At 33.7% G+C, this 6571-nt stretch overlaps 1 pseudogene; it reads right to left on the reverse strand.

Moving 5' to 3' along the window:
* Positions 1-834: 834 nt before the first annotated feature.
* Positions 835-6213, reverse strand: LOC149144127 (nucleoside diphosphate kinase 4, chloroplastic-like; annotated as a pseudogene).
* Between the last annotated feature and the right edge of the window lie 358 nt (positions 6214-6571).

Here is a 6571-nt window from a genome sequence, read left to right on the forward strand (position 1 = left end):
CATCATAAAAAATAATTTTATTATCATTTACAAAAATCACAATTACATGTCATTATGAAGGCCAAACCTAGTTACACTTTTCCAACAGCTCACACATTTTTTTTACTTCTAATTACTTTACAACATATCCTTTTTTTTTTAGCTGAAATTTTTATTTTAAAGGGAACGGACAGTCAGACAAACTTACACATCTGCAGAATGAGCCTCTCAGGTTAATAAGTAAATGATAAATGTTTCTACAAACTTATATCTTCCCAATGTTACTAGGTTATGATATAAGTTAAATGAAAAAGAGATACACTACTATGACGATTTAAGACATAAAATGTTTCTACAAACCTATATCTTCCCAACGTTACTAGGTTATGATATAAGTTAAATGAAAAAGAGATACGCTAATATGATGATTTAAGATATAATGTAAAACATATGTGAGATGTAATGCTTATTGGATACATGGTATGTAGAATATATATATATATATATATCACATAGAGGAAATATAGATATAAAGATGTAAGTTTTGGAAAATATTAATTGTTAAAGTATTGAATGATTTATCAACCCAAACGCACCTTTAAGCAGGTATTCTAAAATGAAGATGTTAGAAAGAGAAATAACCTCTTCGCTCTCAGCTCGTGTCTTCATACCTCTTTTGGAAAGGTATGTTTTTTAAAAGAAGTCAGTATAATTACCTAATCAAAGCCAAACATGGCTCACGAAAACATTTATTGTAAAACGATCATGTGCCTTTCATATCAAATAATGGGAATTGAATATCCTTCACTTTCCATAAAGCCACTTCTCATTGTTATGAGCATAGTTTACTATCTCTTATGGCCACTTCTCATTGTTATGAGCATAGTTTACTATCTCTTATGGCTTGAACCACAGGTTGATCTCACTCTTTGTGGTTTCTGGCCCATCGCTTCCATGAATGATATTCTTGCAAGAAATGCAACCTCAGAGAAAGGCCAAAATTGACATTGTTATGCAAACTTAGGAAAATAATTTACCATATGCTTCATTTCAGGACGGTATAGCTATTTATTACTTTTCAACCGAATTTCCACCCTCGGAAAACATACCTTCAAACAATTATGGCAAGGTCACCTGGAATGGTGCCAAGTTCTGAATTTTGCAGGTCAATTGCACCTATGAGTTTGTGTTAGTACTTGATGACTCGTTGGCCTTGCCATATCAAGATAAATTGTCATTTCATTAATAATAGTCAGAAGAGGAAGTTATAACACCCCAAAAATGCAAGTTTAATAACATGAAATTTATGTTCTCAGATACAACCCATGTCATAAGTCTTGAGAGGCAACTCTTATCCAAAAATAAAATTCAATCTCACAGAAACGACTTGAAATGTCAACCCCATCAACTAAATAGTTGATAACTCGTGATGGAAGCGGGAGATTTGAGTGTAATTACCATTGCAAGAACAAGACCGTAATTGAGGAATTCACAAAGGCCATTGAAAAATGGTCTTTCTTCAGATCTTCATAATGTTTCTCAACAAATTCCTTTGATGGAACAACAACTTGATTGCAACAAGTTTGTAACCCTTGCGCTGAAAAAGGGGAAACAATTTCAGAAATCTACAATTAAAATTGTGGTTGGCACTAATAACTAGAATCACCCATAACTAGTAACTAGTATCACTACTTCAAAACAGAGAAGCTACCTACCAGTCGTCTTTGCACACCATCAGATTTGATGGCAATAAAAGTTTGTTCAAGTTGTAATCGAAAACTAAGAAATGCATTAAAACTCGTGATTCGATCCACCTCCTTAGGAGTAGGATATTATGTGATTGATATCGATACTATAAAAAGATGTTATTTTCCAAAACTAACCCATCAAATAATAGTTCCATTGCATAAATATATTCCAAAGGCCTAACATTATAAGCATGTTAGAACATAATGTTTAACATCTAGTCTAGCATATAAATATATAAATATTCCTTCAAGGACTAACTCTGTGAGCAATGCCTAAAGTTGGGTTTTTTCAAACAATTATAAAACCAAGACTACTTCAACTAAACATCATTGAGTCTTCAAACTTATTTGTAAAAATAAGGGTAGACATCTGTTTAAATTATGGCATGTGAAGACTTCTACCTTTGGAGCTTCTGTTGATCGATCTTGAAGCATGTACACTACAAATGTAGGAATGAAAAGTTAGAAGATATGCATATTAAGAACACCTCCACCTTCATTGGGTGAAGAGAGAGTATTGCTTATTAAATATAATAGATGAAATGGCAAGGAATGCAACCAGATATCAATTCTTGAGATAGTGTTTTCTCTAGCACAATAGTTTAAGTTATGAGTTCTTTATGAATACTAGCAGATGAAAGCGTCGAAATTACTTTAAATGTTCTTGCTCATACCACTATAATGGTGATATGAAAATATAGTATAGTACTTTAGTATTAGGATATACTAAACTGACATAGAGGCAATAAAGTCATGTGTCATAAATTTCATTAAGGTATACTTAATTGGTAATTGCAGCTTGCACAAATTATAATATAGAAACGTTGATGATGATAAAGTCTAGACTGCATTCAAATATAGAACCTAGGGAAGATATGACATGTGTTGCAATATCATTACAACTAAAGTATGGGTGGGCAATGGACACCATGGAAAAATAATAAAAACCCCAAAGAAACAACTTCTAGTACATTTTGGTTTTATAGGAAATTCCATTTACAAATTATAATTTAGAAACATTCTAGAGGTTGGACTTTATTCGTGTACATAACCTAGGTCAAGTGGGCCATTTTGCTCCAATGCTAGCTATAAATAAACCACGATTAATTTGTTGGATATTTATCTAACATTTATATCTACTAGATATTTGTGATGAATAGTTGGATATAAATAATAGGTCGAGGATACAAATTATCGGCAAATTATATGCCAAGTAGATAATTTGGGTTATTTGCATTGGAAGAGACAATGATATGTCCTTAAGATATATCATTAACTGGAAGTGGAACTGATTTAAAAGGGGATGGGTAACCAACCTAATCATCCCCTTCATTCCAACCATAGGCTTTTCATTTCACACAATTTGCAGATGAATAATCTGATGTGATGAATAGCTTGACACATAGATTGAGCATATTCCGAGAAGGATATATTGATAGCAGGGACACATTCCAAATGGAATCCAATGAAGAACACCCACATGTTGAATAAAATTGTTCCTTTTGTTCAATCTTTGGAATGCTATGTTAGGGATTTATCATTCAATGTCTTGAATATAAAGTCTCAACTAAGTTGATTTCCATATAGGGAGTTTTTAGATAGAAATGTCACTTGTTTCAGGATCCAACAAGTGGAAAGGTCACAACAAAAATGGAGTCTCCTTCTATAGACAATAAACATAAGGGGGGGAAACAAATGTTGCTTCAAAAGGGGATACTCCTAAGAAAGAAGTAAATAACACTAAAGAAGGGGGTCCTGAACAACTCTGAAACTGGAACATTTAGCACTCTATAATCACGTCGAACAAATATATCACAATATGCTAGTTCAACTAAATGAAATGTAGTGCTTTAACTTGTAATGGGAAGTTTTTCTAGAAAATGATTATGAAAAGAGAATCAGACCTGAATTCATTCCTGCAGGTAAAATTGGTGTTACATTTGAGTAAATTGGTGTTACATTTGAGTACATTGGTGCACTGGAAAATGCTAAAGAATCACTACAAGAACTTGCAATTTTGCCTCTTCGATACCTAGACATGTTTAAGGGGGGTCTTCTCAAGGTAAAGCATTAGATTTTCCAAAAAATGAATTCTACTTGATAGTTGAACAAGAATCCTCCTTGTACTCTGTAGCATCTAAAGGGATTTTTTTTTCTTATTATATTTAGCCATGTAAAGGAATTCTACTTTTTGGACCCCCTGGAACAAGGAAAACAATACTAGCAAAGGCCCTTGCCACTAAAGCTAATGCCGGCTTTATAAATGTCTCAATGTCCACCATAAATTCAATAGAAAGGCAATGCAACACTCAATAAACCATATTTTACTACATATTGTTTTGAATTCATCATGAATGACTCATAAATCACTTACGAACTTATGTAATATGTAGTGGTTTGGAGAATACGAGAAGAATTTAAGTGCATTGTTCTCTTTGGCTTCAAAAGTTTTCCCTACGATTATTTTCATTGATGAGGTTTGTTATTATCCTTCTTATAGTGAAAGCAACATCAACAACATTTGTTGGTTTGTTGCGTGGGTCTAAGCATCATGCTCATTGTATCTCTATTTTGTATTGTATTTACAAGTTGACAACATGTTAGGCCAAATGGATAGAGTTGGTGAACACGAGGCAATGAGGAAAATAAAGAATGAGTTTATGGCTCACAGGGATGGTTTGTTATCAAAGTAGTTTTCCCAACAAGGAAAGAAGTCAGCGAAATAGTCCAAATGAGGAAGTTATGCTCTAAACAACATAGTGGTCCAAATATTACCTTTAAGTCCCAATAAAAACCAGCTAATCTCATCTCACCATAATCCAAAGATAGAGAGTTAGTAAAATGTTAAAATCTACTAGAACTCCTCGAGACATCATGTAGGTTCCATAATAGTTTAAAACCCTAAACTTAACACTAACTCTATTCTTCTAAAACATAGGAAAACAAAGAAAAAGGGTTCACTTTTTTATTAACAATGAATAGACCCCCAACATGATTAAGGATGTATACGAGATAGAGTTGGTGAACATGAGGCAACGAGGAAAATAAAAAACTAGTTTATGACTCACTAAGATGGTTTGCTATCAAAGTAGTCCCCCCAAGAAGAAAGCAAGTTATGATCTAAACAACACAATGGTCCAAATACTGTCAATAGGTCCTAATGACAAATATATCATTTCATCTCACCATAATCCAAAGATAGAATATTAACGACATGTCTAAATCTATAACTCTGAGAAACATCATACAAGCTACATAATAGTTTTAAAACCCTAAACCTAACCCTAACCCTAACCCTAACTCTATCCATCTAAAACCTAAAAAAAAAAAGAGTTCACCTTTTGATTAACAGCGAATCGATCCCAGCATGATTATAGATGTAGAGGAGATACTAATATAGGAAAAAGACAAGGATGTAGAGGACATACTAATATATGAAAAAGACAAAAACATATTTTAAAACATTGTATAAGACCACAATATCCTATAGTTTCATAATAATCCAAGATGGAAACCCGTCAAGGTTTTCGAAGTTTACAATAAATAAAAAGAGGCTCATGTTGAGTATCATACACAGTGTTCAGCACGTGCTGTTGGTAATGGATCTGAAAATTTAGTTTACTGTCTGCTGCCCATGAGTCCTCCTAATCTGTTTAGGAGGCAATAGGGGTTGCTTGTAGGAATTCGTGGAGATAAACGGCCATTTTTCTTGCACATCTTAGATCCTTAAAAAGACTTGCTGGGTGTTTTCATGGATTCGGCTCAGTCGGCCAAGAGTATTGATGATCGAAAGATCTTATTAGTATATGATGATTTTCTCGTCGATCCCTGGCTGTGGGAACCCTTGAGCTTCTTCTCCGGCTTGGCCAGCTCTTCCATGCATTTCACATCTGCAAGAAATGTAAACTATTGTGACTTGGCACTGAAAAAAATGGACAGCCCACTTGAAATTATTGAAATAAACACACAAAATCAACAAAAAGAAATGGCAGCAATTTTGGTTTGATTATTGAAATAAACACACAAAATTAACAAAAAGAAATGGCAGTAATTTTGGTTTGAAATGAGTTTTTAAGATTAGTTTAATTGTTCCAGTTTTCATGATTAAAATATTTTATTTATGAGAAATTACTAGGTCAATTTTCCTAAACACCTTCAAAATTATATTTTGCAAATAAGCCAATAGGCTGTGTGATCCCTTCAAATAGCTCTGCCAAGATAGTTCCTCATTAAAAAACTAGGATTGAAAAAGATAGCAATTTTCTAAATGAATATATGATATACCTACTTGCCAGAAGCGAAGGGAGACTGTCACTGGGACTTCATATGGAAGAGAGTGTCGCCATTACCATCAGTGGAGGTGAGAAACCCCATGAAGGATTTTCGTTGTCCATCATGTCGTCCATCGAATCGAGGGGAGAAATAGAAAAAAAAAAAAAGATGACGAACATAAATCACCTGTAAGACATAAAGCGCTCTTCCCCATGGCTACTCCTAATGATAGGAGGGCTTCGAAATCTTTAATTTTTGTCAAGGAATTTCTGTTTCCTAAATTCTTTATGCAACAACTGACATTCTCCTTCTGGTAGCGGTCCTCTTGGGCATTTTGTAGCTGGAATCTAATAAGGATATCTCTGTGTCACATAGAAATCACGTCATGTGGAACGTTTATTGGAGATATATTTCTTTGCAGGGGCCATAACCCTGTAAAGAAGATGAGAGAGGTTCAGTTTTTGAGCGTATATAGTTCTGTTTAAGATTGGACAATGAAATTTGTGGAGACCAAATTTTTACATATAATAGTTGAACCATTGTATTAAAAATAGAAATTTTTCCTACTGTGT

This window comes from Pinus tabuliformis, chromosome X (assembly GCF_031772625.1).
Source record: "Pinus tabuliformis cultivar Carrire ecotype Pingquan chromosome X, CPIR1, whole genome shotgun sequence".
Taxonomy (NCBI): domain Eukaryota; kingdom Viridiplantae; phylum Streptophyta; class Pinopsida; order Pinales; family Pinaceae; genus Pinus; species Pinus tabuliformis.